This window comes from Ranitomeya variabilis, chromosome 5 (assembly GCF_051348905.1).
Source record: "Ranitomeya variabilis isolate aRanVar5 chromosome 5, aRanVar5.hap1, whole genome shotgun sequence".
NCBI lineage: Eukaryota > Metazoa > Chordata > Amphibia > Anura > Dendrobatidae > Ranitomeya > Ranitomeya variabilis.
In genome coordinates this window covers 317,144,655-317,158,861 of record NC_135236.1, presented here as the reverse complement: position 1 = coordinate 317,158,861, position 14,207 = coordinate 317,144,655, and positions in this window count along the sequence as shown.

The window sequence follows — 14,207 nt, the reverse complement described above, 5'->3', positions numbered from 1 at the left end:
GCTTTATTTCCTATCTTTAGGGGTAGTTAGCTCTTAGGCTGTGAAGAGGCGTCTAGGGAGAGTTAGGTACGCTCCACAGCTATTTCTAGTTGTGTGTTATAGGATTAGGGTTTGCGGTCAGCAGAGTTCCCACTTCCCAGAGCTTGTCCTGACATCTAGGTTAACCATCAGGTCATTTCAGGTGCACCTAACCACCAGATCCATAACAGTTCCCCAAACTGGAACCTGGCCATGATCAAAAGTCCATACCATCCCATATTGCACAGTATGATGTACAAACACAACATTTTTCTTTTGGTGAAACGGACTTATCAGGGTATTTAAAAAAAAGAATATATGTATACGGCTCTGGCAAAAATTAAGAGACCACTGCACTCTTTTATAAAAATCAGCTTCTCTAGATGTCTGACAGCCATTCCACTCCAGTGTCAGTTGCATTCCAACCAGAGTACACCTCATTCTACTTAATGTTCTTCTGATTAGGTGATCACCTGAACCAAATCTTATTTAACGAAGGAAAGTATAAAAAAACCCTGCTGTGGTGTTCACAATCTTCTTGCAAAAGGACAAGCTGGATGGCAAAACAAGTGCTAGTAATATCCCTAAAGTAATAGGAAAAAATAACTTTTAACCATGCCAAAGGAGTTAAAAAGTCTTGAGCGAAGAAAAGAAGGGCTCAATTCTGGCTTTACTAGCAGAGGGACACAGTGAGCATCATGTTGCATCCATCCTTAAAATTTCTAAGACGGCAGTCCATTACAACAAGGTCAAGCAGCAGACATTGGGGACAACAAAGCTACAGACGGCAGAGGGCGAAAACGACTCTCCAATGACCGGGATGACCGTCATCTTATTCGAATGTCACTCAGCAACCGCAGGATGACATCAAGTGACCTACAAAATGGCAAATGGCAGCTGGGGTGAAGTGCACAGCAAGAACAGTTCACAACAGGCTCCTAGAGGCAGGACTCATCATGTAAAGCTAGAAAAAAGTCTTTCATCAAAGAGAAGCAAAGGACAGCCAGGCTGAAGCTTGCCAAAGACCATAAAGATTGGACCATATAGGACTGGAGTAAGGTAATCTTCTCAGATGAATCTAATTTTGAGCTTTCAGTCTAAGATGGATATTCAATATCCGTATTCGCGCTAATAAAAAACCCTGAGAGTAAAAAATTAGATCAGTCAGTACTCCACGTGCCAAAACACTCAGTACACATAATGTGAATACATCCGCCATTTGTATAAATAGTAATTAGTCTGATACTGGGTGCAGTAACTGAAGAATATTCTAATTGTCAATAATGATCTTACCCAGAGAAGACGTTCATGTCAGTGGAGGAGCTGTTTGACTGAAGGCTGCGATCTCCAGCAGCGGCTGGTAATCTTGTACTGGAGGCTGTAGTAGTCTGCTCACATGCGGCAGCTGCCCCGGCCGGTGGCAGCGTGACCCTTGGCTGAGCTAGCACATGCAGCGGCGTGCGCTCATGCACTCCTGCAGGCAGGCCAGTATCCTCCCAGGTGCACGAAGTGAAAGCGGCATTGGAAAGAGACCTGCATGCCGGTGTGTGTAACGTGACCGCTCACGTGACTCAAAGTGCGATACGAATGGCGATAGGGACCAAATGTCCTTATCGCCATTCGTATCGCACTTTGAGTCACGTGAGCGGTCACGTTACACACACCGGCACGCAGGTCTCTTTCCAACGCCGCTTTCACTTCGCGCACCTGGGAGGATACTGGCCTGCCTGCAGGAGTGCATGAGCGCACGCCGCTGCACGTGCTAGCTCAGCCAAGCGTCATGCTGCCACCTGCCGGGGCAACTGCCGCATGTGAGCAGACTACTACAGCCTCCAGTACAAGATTACCAGCCGCTGCTGGAGATCCCAGCCTTCAGTCAAACAGCCCTTCCACTGACATGAACGTCTTCTCTGGGTAAGATCATTATTGACAATTAGAATATTCTTCAGTTACTGCACCCAGTATCAGACTAATTATTATTTATACAGATGGGGGATGTATTCACATGACGTGTACTGAGTGTTTTGGCACGTGGAGTACTGACTGATCTAATTTTTTACTCTCAGGGTTTTTTATTAGCGCAAATACGGATATTGAATATCCATCTTAGACTGATTTTGTTTTACACAATCACTGGTGGTGATTGTTATATTCGCAGCAGGAGTAATAACCCTTTAATACCTGGCGCCACTCAGCTTTTTATTATAATTTTGAGCTTTGCCCAACACCTGGTCATCTAATTTTTAGACGGAGAACTGGAGAGGCGTACAAGGCACAGTGTCTTGCGCCCACTGTGAAATTTGGTGCAGGATCGGTGATGATCTGGGGACGCTTCAGCAAGGCTGGAATTGGGCAGGGTAATCTTTGCGAAGGACATATGAATCAAGGTTATCCTGGAACAACAGTTGATTCCTTCTGCTCAGGCAATGCTCCCCTACTCTGAGGACTGGTTTTTCCAGCAAGACAATGTGCCATGCCACATAGCTAGGTCAATCAAGGTGTGGATGAAGGACCACCACATCAAATCCTTGTCATGGCCAGTCCAATGTCCTGACCTGAACCCCATTGAAAACCTCTGGAATGTAATCAAGAGGAAGATGGATAGTCACAAGCCATCAAAGAAGAACTGCTTACATTTTTGTACCAGAAGTGGCATAATGTCACCCAAAAGCAGTGTGAAAGACTGGTGGAAAGCATGCCAAGATGCATAAAAGCTGTGAATAAAAATTATAGTTATTCCACAAAATATTGATTTCTGAAAACTTCCCGAGTTAAAACATTAGTATTGTTGTTTCTAAATTATTATGAACTTGGGTTTTGTTTTGTTTTTTGCATTATTTGAGGTCTGCAAGCAATGCATTTTTTTGTTATTTTGACCATTTCTCATTTTTAGAAAATAAATACAAAATTTATTGCTTGGAACTTCGGAGACATGTTGTCAGTAGTTTATAGAATAAAAGAACAATTTACATTTTACTAGAAAATATACCTATAAAAATAAAAAGCAGACAAACTGAAAATTTTGCAGTGGTCTCTTAATTTTTGCCAGAGCTGTATAAATTAAACCAATATAAAACCATAGAAAAAAAAACCTGACCTGCACCTCCTTATAGTATGAACAGGTGCCTACTGCAATGAATACATAACTTGCAAAAAGGAGGCACGCAGCAGCACTCTGTAGAGACCAATACACATGCGAAAACAAAATCTGTCATAATTGCTGAGCAAACTGTAATAAAAAGTAAAAAAATGTTAAAAAATTACTTACAAAAGCGAAGGTTCTTATCACATAAATTGACTAATTCATGTGAGCCCATCAACTGCGACAAGGCAACACTTCTCTGATGGGTCATATCATCTAATAATTGCCTCTCTTGTGCTATAAAAGTCTTTAGTGTGAATGGGCAAACATGCCTCTCCTGGGTTACAAGCTTGCACATTAAAGTAGGCTCGTAGGGACTAGAGTTGATTATAAACACCCTTGGGCTGATGGGTGGGGTGCAGAGTCAGAAAGGAGAAGGGAACAACTGCTAAGAACCTTCACTTTTGTAAGTAATTTTAAAAAAAATTTTTACTTTTTATTACAGTTTACTCAGCAATTATGACAGATTTTGTGTTTGCAAGTGTATTGGTCTCTACAGAGTGCTGCTGCGTTCCTCCTTTTTGCAATCAATATTAAACCATGTATAAACACTGTAATGATATTAATACCCAAAATGAGCAAAATGATCAAAAATGAGAGGGAGAGCGCACTGGATACTGGGCAGTGACGTGCGGTGAAACCCCGACCACAGCCCTGTCAATCAGGAGGAGTATGTGTGACTGGTTCACGCCTGGGTGATGCAAGGGAGTCCAAAAATTGATATGACATCAGGGGATGTCAGTGGCCGCTGCAGCTGGGGGTCATGTGATCGGGACTGAGAGAGCAGCGATAGCGCCACTCACAGGCACATATGGCAACATAATTTATTTGCAAAAATTCTTATTTAAAAGGTTTAAATCGATGGGTGCATTATACAGTCTTGTTAAAGAAACAAAATGGAGCTGTCCGTGGTGCTGACAATATCACTGGTCTCCCTAGAAATAGCTTTTTATATTACAGTTAGCTACTACATTTCTGTTCCTTGTTAATGTGTTCCTCCAATAAGAATAAATGTAACAAATATTTTATAGCTGATGTTCACTGATGTGTGAAAGTGCCATGAATAAACATATGTTTTAACATACAGTATATTTCCAGATCTGCATATTGCAGTAAATTAATCTGAATGAAGGAAATGGTAGAACAGATGCAGCAGAACTGAATTTGGTGTTTAACTCTTTCTGCTGTGCTCTGTGACAATTCACTGAAATACAGAGTCAATGCCTCTATAGAAATAGATAAAATGTGGCATATCCTTGGAAAAGCTTTTCAATCTGTTACTAATTTTTTTCATTTCTACACAATTTTCTAGAAATCATTATGGTATATTCCATCAAATCAGCTTTTAATATATGTGAGTAACTCATTTCCACCTTAATATCAGTCCCCAATAGATTTAACAGATTGCCCCCATAAACTATAGTGCCAGGAACATGCATTGGCAATATTTGTGCTGGCCTACTTTGTTCCACTATCTATCTATCTATCTATCTATCTATCTATCTATCTATCTATCTATCTATCTATCTATCTATCTATCTATCTATCTATCTATCTATCTAGTGCACATGGTGGTAGTCATTTTCAAGAGGCTGCATTCCCGGACCCTGGCACCCCACAAATAAACAGTGTCTCTGTCCATCAATGTCATGCGCTGTAATCACTTTCAGACCGGAGGCCTCAGCTGCATCCGCATCCTCTGATCCAGGATCCGCTGCACACAATTTAGGGGACACACGCTTCTTATCAGTCAAACTTTACTTACCAGGCTGAGTTCAATTGATATTACAAATCCGAAAAATCTTGGCACTCTAGATGAATAATTATCATATGCAAAAGGTTTATTGATGTGCATCCATAAAGGCAAGTCGAACGTTTTCGGTCCACATCCGGACCTTCATCAGAACAAATATACTAGCAAAAAAAATATATATATACACAAAGATATAAATGAATACACTTCATAGTAAATGGATCTTTTTACATAACAGAATAACAATCACGCACATGTAAATCAAATTAGACAAAAATAAAAAGAAGAACAAACACACGCTGTATGTCTTGTGATTGTGCTAAATTCAAGAGTCCTGAAAAGAAAGAGTCCAGAGGAAGCAACAGTACATAGTGTGCTGGAGGAAGGCTCTATATTGAAATTAAGGAACACACTGTCCAGCACATGACAGAATGGGGGTGCAGAATGGGAGCAGCACATTACAAAATGGGGTGCAGGATGGGAGCAGCACATTACAGAATGGGGTGCAGGATGGGAGCAGCACATTACAGAATGGGGTGCAGGATGGGAGCAGCACATGACAGAGTGGGGGCGCAGGATGGGAGCAGCATGACAGAATAGGGATGCAGGATGCGAGCAGCACAATACAGAATGAGGGCGCAGGATGGGAGCAGCACATGACAGTATGGGGGTGCAGGATGGGAGCAGCATGACAGGATGGGGATGCAGGATGAGAGTAGCACATGACAAGATGGAGGCACACAAAACAGGATGAGGGCGCAAGATGGGGGCTGCATATGACAGGAAGGGGGTGCAGGATGGGGGCTGCACATGACAGGATGGGGGTGCAAGATGGTAGCAGCACACGACAAGATTAGGGTGCAGGATGGAAGCAGCACATACCAGGATGGAGACCACATACCAATATAAATGATCGCCACCCGGGCGTAGAACGGGTTCAATAGCTAGTATATATATATATATATATATATATATATATATATATATAGTATATGTATCTCTCTTTTTATCTCTCTCTCTATATATATGTACAAATTCTGCACAAATTAGTACTAAGAGGTATATTTTTAGGAGTCCGAGCTTTGCTCTGATAAGGGGCTTCGAATCCCCCTTTTCCCTTCATACAGATTTTGGGCTTCATGATAAATTTTCCTCTATACACAGTAACTTAAATGCTTGCTTACAGTTTTCAGGGGTAATAACAAAAACAGCACAATGCCATTTGCTGGCTTACACCTTGCTATATATTCTTGAATACTTTTCAGCCTCCTAACTGCCGTACACTTTGTAGACTTGGATATTCTGTTATTGTAAACTGCACTGAATGTGTTCTCATGAGTAAAGGTCACATATCCAAAAGTTCATGCGTGCGAGTATGTTGATGTTACCGTGGAAACAACAGAGCAAGCAACTTCAGTTGCTCTTTGACTGCCAGAATAGCGTATAAGGCTCCTTTCACATTGTGTATGGGAGATATGTCTTTTTACATCATAGATCAGATCACAGCACAAGGTTGATCATTCCCTGAAAAAATATTTAGGAATGTTTCCCAATTTCTCAGTCCTCTATTTTATGAATAATAATGTATCTTCTGCATATGATGTCCAGGCTGTACATGCCTCTGTATGGAATTGTGCAGACTGAGGAGCTATTCCTCACAATAAAAGCTGGAAACTCACTAATCCCCTCTGAGTGTAAGACAAAAGGACCCTTTTAGGCCTTTGTCTTCTTATTGGAGCTACTGACACATATGGTAAACAGACACTGACGAATCAGTGTGAAAATACACACATTGTATCATACATAAACCATGATGGAACAAAGACCAGAACATTAGTTCTATGGAGTTATTTTCTATCCAATGTGCTACATTATTTATTTTTTTTACATAAAGTGAAAATAACACAAAAGGTAATGATGATAAATTAGTAGAGAAAACTAATCAAATGCGGAACTTCATGTTAAATTATTGCAATAGGGTAATCTGCATCCTGTGATAAACTACAAACAGGTCATTGTGATATCAAACTAGAGTAAAAAAAAATGAGCTCTGATATATTTGATATGTCTATAGTCACAAATTAAATCAAGATACATAATATGATGAAATATTACACATTGGGTTTTTTCACATGTATAATCATGTAAAAATAAAAAAAACTTGATGTTATATAATATTAAATGTTATTGTAATGCTGACCCATTAAGAAGTAAACTGTGATTTTCTGAATGGTATAAATCACAGCGACTGACTACTATAAATAAGTAAAAGATCATAGAAATGAAAATGCTGCCTTCTAGTGGAGAAAAGAAATGATGACCCTTGCCTAAATTAATGAAATTAAATATTACACTTTCACATTTTACATTTACTCAGCTTAGTTAAACTGCGATTAAATGACATTTCAAACAAGAGATTTATTACCACAGCCTTCATTTTTTACTTATCCGTCCCTTTTAGGAGCACAACTGTGACCAGGCTTGATTTACATATATATTAAAATTTTCTCAAGTTATGGCAATTATATTCAATAAGAAATATTATAATAATGCATCATTGGGCTCAATTTCAAAACATATTTTCATCCAGAGCTCATTTAAATGAAAGCAACGAAAAAGTAATGAATTGGATTAATAGATAATGAGATTAAAAATGTGAAATAAGTAAACTGCTTTAACTCAAATGTTTTAATAAGGAGGTTCATGCTTCTACTAGAAAAGGCTGTGATTTAGTTCCAGTTGTTGAATCAAGTGTCCTCAGTGAGATAAATGAGGCTGCATTAAATTAATCATGAAAATATTCTCCATTGCCTGAAGTGTCCCAGATCCAGGAAGACCTGGATTGTGGATGCAATCCATTTGTTGCCAAAATTAGTTGCCGAGTCTCCTAACGTAACGGGTCTATCATTAGCAGCATGTTTGGGGAGGCACAGTGACTCTTTTGGGAAAATTGGAAGTTTTGACCAGAAACAGCTGACAGAATGCTACAAGGAGCATATGTTCTGTCACTTTTACACCTTGGGGATCTAGAGAACTCCCAGCCCCCACCATTCATGTTGGCCACTTGGTAATTTTATACAAGCCAAGCAAAGGTGTCAAAGTGGCCATACATGATTGTGGCTCTGTTTTGATCTTTAAGAAAATTGGTAGCAATTTACCTCCATCACACCCATACAACAATTAGTGGAGAGGGCCAAGTTTATGCACAGCCATGTCCACTCCATCTATATGTGACTATGATAGGTTGTAAGGTGGTTCCATGCCCTGCGGCTAAATGGTGGTCTTCACAACCTAATATTGCCTATTAGGGTTGAGCGAAACGGATCGGTCATTTTCATAAGTCGCCGACCTTTTGAAAAGTCGGGTTTCATGAAACCTGACCCGATCCCTGTGTGGGGTCGGCCACGCGGTACGCGACTTTTGCGCCAAAGTCGCGTTTCAATGACGCTAAAAGCGCCATTTCTCAGCCAATGAAGGTGGACGCAGAGTGTGGGCAGCGTGATGACATAGATCTCAGTCCCCACCATCTTAGAGAAGGGCATTGCAGTGATTGGCTTGCTTTCTGCGGCGTCACAGGGGCTATAAAGGGGCGTTCCCGCCGACCGCCATCTTACTGCTGCTGATCTGAGCGTAGGGAGAGGTGCCGCTTCGTCAGAAGCAGGGATAGTGTTAGGCAGGGTACATTCACCCCCAAACCGCTTGTGCTGTAGCGATTTCCACTGTCCAACACCACCTTTTCTTTGCAGGGACAGTGGAAGCTACATTTTTTTTTCCTCAGCGCTGTAGCTCATTGGGCTGCCCTAGAAGGCTCCCTGATAGCTGTATTGCTGTGTGTACACCGCTGTGCAAACCAACTGCTTTTTTCAAAGCACAAATCCTGTTGTTCCTTCCTTTCTGCACAGCTATCTTGTTTGTTTGTCCACACTTTTGTTTTTTTTGTGCAGCTGTCCACTCCTTGTTATTGCTGCCTGCCATACCTTGCTGAAATTACTGCAGGGAGATAGTAATTGTAGGACAGTCTCTTTTTTTTTTTTTTTTTTTAATTCTCCCTGAAAACAAAAAAAATAGTGGGAGATTAAGATTGGCATTTCAGCTTGAGTGCCGGTCCTGTGTGTGCCATCTGTCTCAAATTATTGGGGCACAGAAAACCTAGTGTGTAACATTGGGCCTGATTTTCCTTTCAGTGTCAGCCACCTATAATGGTATATATAAATCCTACAGAAGTTTGAGTTCACATTATAAGTTGATTTACAGTAACAAATACCGTTACTTTGGTTACGTTTTGCAAACAATGAGGAAGTCTGGTGGAAGAGGTCGTGGCCGTGGGCGGTCATTGTCAGCTGGTAATGATGGTAGTGGTGGTGGAGCATCAGGTGGTCGTGGTAAAAGCAATACAGCACCTAAGTCTCGAGTTGTTGAGCCAGGTTCGTCGTCTGGCTACACAAGGCCTCGAACGCTCCCTTTTCTGGGAGTAGGAAAACCGCTTTTAAAGCCGGAGCAGCAAGAACAAGTTTTGGCTTTCCTTGCTGACTCAGCCTCTAGCTCTTTTGCCTCCTCTTCTGAAAGTGCTAAATGTAAAAGCAGCGCGTCGTTAGTGGATGTTCACGATCAGGGACAAGTCGCTTCCTTGTCTTCTTCACCCAGAACAAGAGAGAAGGATGCGTCAGGCGACACAACGGGTTATTCCATGGAGCTCTTTACACATACCGTTCCTGGGTTAGACAGTGAAACAGTTAACAGGCCATGCCCATTAGAAGTTGAATCGGACATGGAGTGCACAGATGCACAGCCACAGCCAGATTACTATGCTGTTCCTTTGACTCAGACCAGAACATTGCCCTTGTAGTGTACTGAGCCAGAATCAAACCCAGCTGAGACTATGGTGCCCCGTCACGAACGCTATACCACCGGCTTACACGGTGACACTGACGAAGTTGCACACGAGATAGAAGAGGAGGTCATAGATGACCCAGTTGTTGACCCCGATTGGCAGCCATTGGGGGAACAAGGTGCAGGCGGCAGTAGTTCTGAAGCGGAGGAGGAGGAGCCGCAGCAGGCACCAACATCACAACAGGTTCCATCTGCCGGGCCCGTATCTGGCCAAAAACGCGTGGCAAAACCAAAACCAGTTGGAGGACAGCGTGGCCATCCGGTTAAAGAAGCTCAGTCTGCAATGCCTGAAAAGGTATCCGATAGTAGAAAGAGTGCAGTCTGGCATTTTCTTAAACAACATCCAAATGATCAGCGCAAAGTCATCTGTCAAAAATGTTCAACTACCTTAAGCAGAGGTCAGAATCTTAAAAGTCTAAATACAAGTTGCATGCATAGACATTTAACCACCATGCATTTGCAAGCCTGGACTAACTACCAAACGTCCCTAAAGGTTGCAGCACCCTCGGCCAATGAAGCTAGTCAGCAACGCTACATCCCTTCCCTCACTGTAAGCCCACCATTTTCCGCACCACCTGCAGTATCTGTGCAGCTTTCGTCGCCAGGCCAAAGCAGTCAGGGAATCACCTGGTTCGTAGTAGGAAACACTGCATGTAGGGCACCGGCAAGAATACCATCTCCAACCCTCTCTCAGTCTGCCATGTCCACCGGCACCACCGCTAGTTCCACGATCTCCAGCTCTCCAGTCCAGCTCACCCTACATGAGACTCTTGTGAGGAAAAGGAAGTACTCATCCTCGCATCCGCGTACACAGGGTTTGAAAGCCCACATTGCTAGACTAATCTCATTAGAGATGATGTCCTACCGGTTAGTTGAAAGCGAAGCTTTCAAAGCGCTGATGGACTACGCTGTACCACGCTACGAGCTACCCAGTCGACACTTCTTTTCGAGAAAAGCCATCCCAGCCCTCCACCACCATGTTAAAGAGCGCATCGTCCATGCACTCAGGCAATCTGTGACTACAAAGGTGCACCTGACAACAGATGCATGGACCAGTAGGCATGGCCAGGTACGTTACGTGTCCATCACGGCACACTGGGTGAATGTGGTGGATGCAGGGTCCACAGGGGACAGCAATATTGGGACAGTTCTGCCTAGCCCACGGTCTAGGAAACAGTTGGCTGTAGGCGTTCGCCCCCCCTCCTCCTCCTCCTCGTCCTCCTGCAGAAGCGAGAGCTCGTCCACAGACCGCAGTCGCACAACCACTCCATCCGCAGCTGCCACTGTTGCACACCAGGTGTCCCATTATAGGACAGCTAGTGGCGTCAGCAGGCTGTATTGGCAATGAAGTGTTTGGGCGACAACAGACACACCGCAGAAGTTCTGTCCGAGTTCTTGCAGAAAGAAACTCAGTCATGGCTGGGCACTGTACATCTTGAGGCAGGCAAGGTAGTGAGTGATAACGGAAGGAATTTCATGGCTGCCATAGCCCTTTCCCAACTGAAACACATTCCTTGCCTGGCTCACACCTTAAACCTGGTGGTGCAGTGCTTCCTGAAAAGTTATCCGGGGTTACCCGACCTGCTCCTCAAAGTGCGCAGACTTTGCTCGCATATCCGCCGTTCGCCCGTACACTCCAGCCATATGCAGAACTATCAGCGGTCTTTGAACCTTCCCCAGCATCGCTTAATCATCGATGTTGCAACAAGGTGGAACTCAACACTGCACATGCTTCAGAGACTGTGCGAACAGAGGCGTGCTGTTATGTATTTGTGGGAGGATACACATACACGGGCAGGCAGTTGGATGGCAGACATGGAGTTATCAGGTGTGCAGTGGTCGAAGGTACAAGACCTGTGTCAAGTCCTTCAGTGTTTTGAGGAATGCACACGGCTGGTTAGTGCAGACAACGCCATAATAAGCATGAGCATCCCCCTAATGCGTCTGCTGATGCAAAGTTTGACGCACATAAAGGAGCAGGCGTCTGCAGCCGAGGAAGAGGAAAGCCTTGATGACAGTCAGCCATTGTCTGGTCAGGGCAGTCTACAGGACGAGGTAGCGGGTGAAGAGGAGGACGAGGAGGATGATGGGGATGAGTATTTTTTAAATGAGGAAGCTTCTCCGGGGCCAATGGAAATTGGTGGCGTGGCAAGGCCGGGTTCAGGTTTTTTGAGGGAGACAAGTGACGTAGATTTGCCTGTAACTGCCCCTCAAACCAGCACAACCGCAGATTTGACAACTGGAACTTTGGCCCACATGGCGGATTATGCCTTACGTATCCTCAAAAGGGACCCACGCATTATTAAAATGATGACCGATGACGATTACTGGTTGGCCTGCCTCCTTGATCCTCGCTATAAAGGCAAATTGCAAAATATTATGCCACATGAGAACCTCGAACAAATATTAGCAACCAAACAAGCAACTCTTGTAGACCGTTTGATTCAGGCATTCCCAGCACACAGCGCCGGTGATGGTTCTCACACGAGCTGCAGGGGGCTACAGGGCAGAGGTGTTAGAGGTGCACAAATCAGAAGTGGCGTTGGACAGAGGGCTTTTCTGACCAGGTTGTGGAGTGATTTCGCAATGACCGCAGACAGGACAGGTACTGCAGCATCTATTCAAAGTGACAGGAGACAACATTTGTCCAGTATGGTTACTAACTATTTTTCAGCCCTTATCGATGTTCTCCCTCAACCGTCATTCCCATTTGATTACTGGGCATCCAAATTAGACACCTGGCCTGAATTGGCAGAATATGCATTGCAGGAGCTTGCTTGCCCAGCAGCTAGTGTGCAATCAGAAAGAGTATTCAGTGCTGCTGGTTCAATATTAACCGAAAAAAGGTCTCGTCTGGCTACCCAAAATGTTGATGATCTAACCTTCATTAAAATGAACCACTCCTGGATTTCAAATTATTTAGCCCCACCTTTCCCGGCTGACACCTAGCTTTCCTATAAAAAGGTCTTGCTTGTGGACTGGTCTTACTGAGTGTTCCAATCTCTTAATTTGCAGCAGCTGTTTGTCCAGCATACGATATGTTTACACCTCCCTAAATGGGAAAACTCCCCCCACGGGGCCGTGGTCTCGCCACTTGGCGCAAGCACCCGTTAGAGTGCCGTTTGTCTGAAGAGGTGGATGTGCCCGCTTTTGGTCGACTGCACTGCCACTGGGTCCCTCATAGTACAATAAAGTGTCTCTGGCGGTGGTGGCGTGCAACCAACGTCAGACACACCGTTGTAACATGAGGGGCCCTGGGCCTGTACCGCCGGCCACAAGAGAGTTCCCCCCCCAGCTCAAACTGTGCTCTACCACGTGCAAAATTATCTCTCACAGCTCCAACAATGTTTAGTCTATGCGCTGACATCCTTCAATGCCTGGCACTGACAATACCAATTTGTTGACATGTATGATGCTAGTTAAAATAGTCAGGGTCAGTGTCCTATATTGACACCAGTAAATACTTAGTGCCAAATTACTATGTCTGAAACTCAGCAGAGGAGCCCACCCCTGTACCTAAGTATGCCACACTTTTGTTTTTTTGCTTTGTTGTTTTGCGAGACATTAACATCTATTTATTTTTTGGGAGTACTAACTGTGTCAGACACTCCTTCCAATCGTCCTCCGCTGACCACACCAATGCTGCCTGTGTACCCATGTAACCTATTTAACACTGCATAGAGCCTGCTTTTTTATTTTAGGCCTAGTAAGTCTGTCTGCGGTCCCTCCTTGCAATCGTCCTCCGCTGACCACACCAATGCTGCCTGTGTACCCCTGCGAGATAACTCTAAGTGCCTTGAGCCTATTTTTATTTATTTTAGGCCTAGTAAGTCTGTCTGCGGTCCCTCCTTGCAATCGTCCTCCGCTGACCACAACAATGCTGCCTGTGTACCCATGTAACCTATTTAAAACTGCATAGAGCCTATTTTATTATTTTAGGCCTAGTAAGTCTGTCTGCGGTCCCTCCTTGCAATCTTCCTCCGCTGACCACACCAATGCTACCTGTGTACCCCTGCGAGATAACTCTAAGTGCCTTGAGCCTATTTTTATTTATTTTAGGCCTAGTAAGTCTGTCTGCGGTCCCTCCTTGCAATCGTCCTCCACTGACCACACCAATGCTGCCTGTGTACCCATGTAACCTATTTAAAACTGCATAGAGCCTGCTTTTTTATTTTAGGCCTAGTAAGTCTGTCCGCGGTCCCTCCTTGCAATCGTCCTCCGCTGACCACACCAATGCTGCCTGTGTACCCCTGCGAGATAACTCTAAGTGCCTTGAGCCTATTTTTATTTATTTTAGGCCTAGTAAGTCTGTCTGCGGTCCCTCCTTGCAATCGTCCTCCACTGACCACACCAATGCTGCCTGTGTACCCATGTAACCTATTTAAAATTGCATAGAGCCTGCTT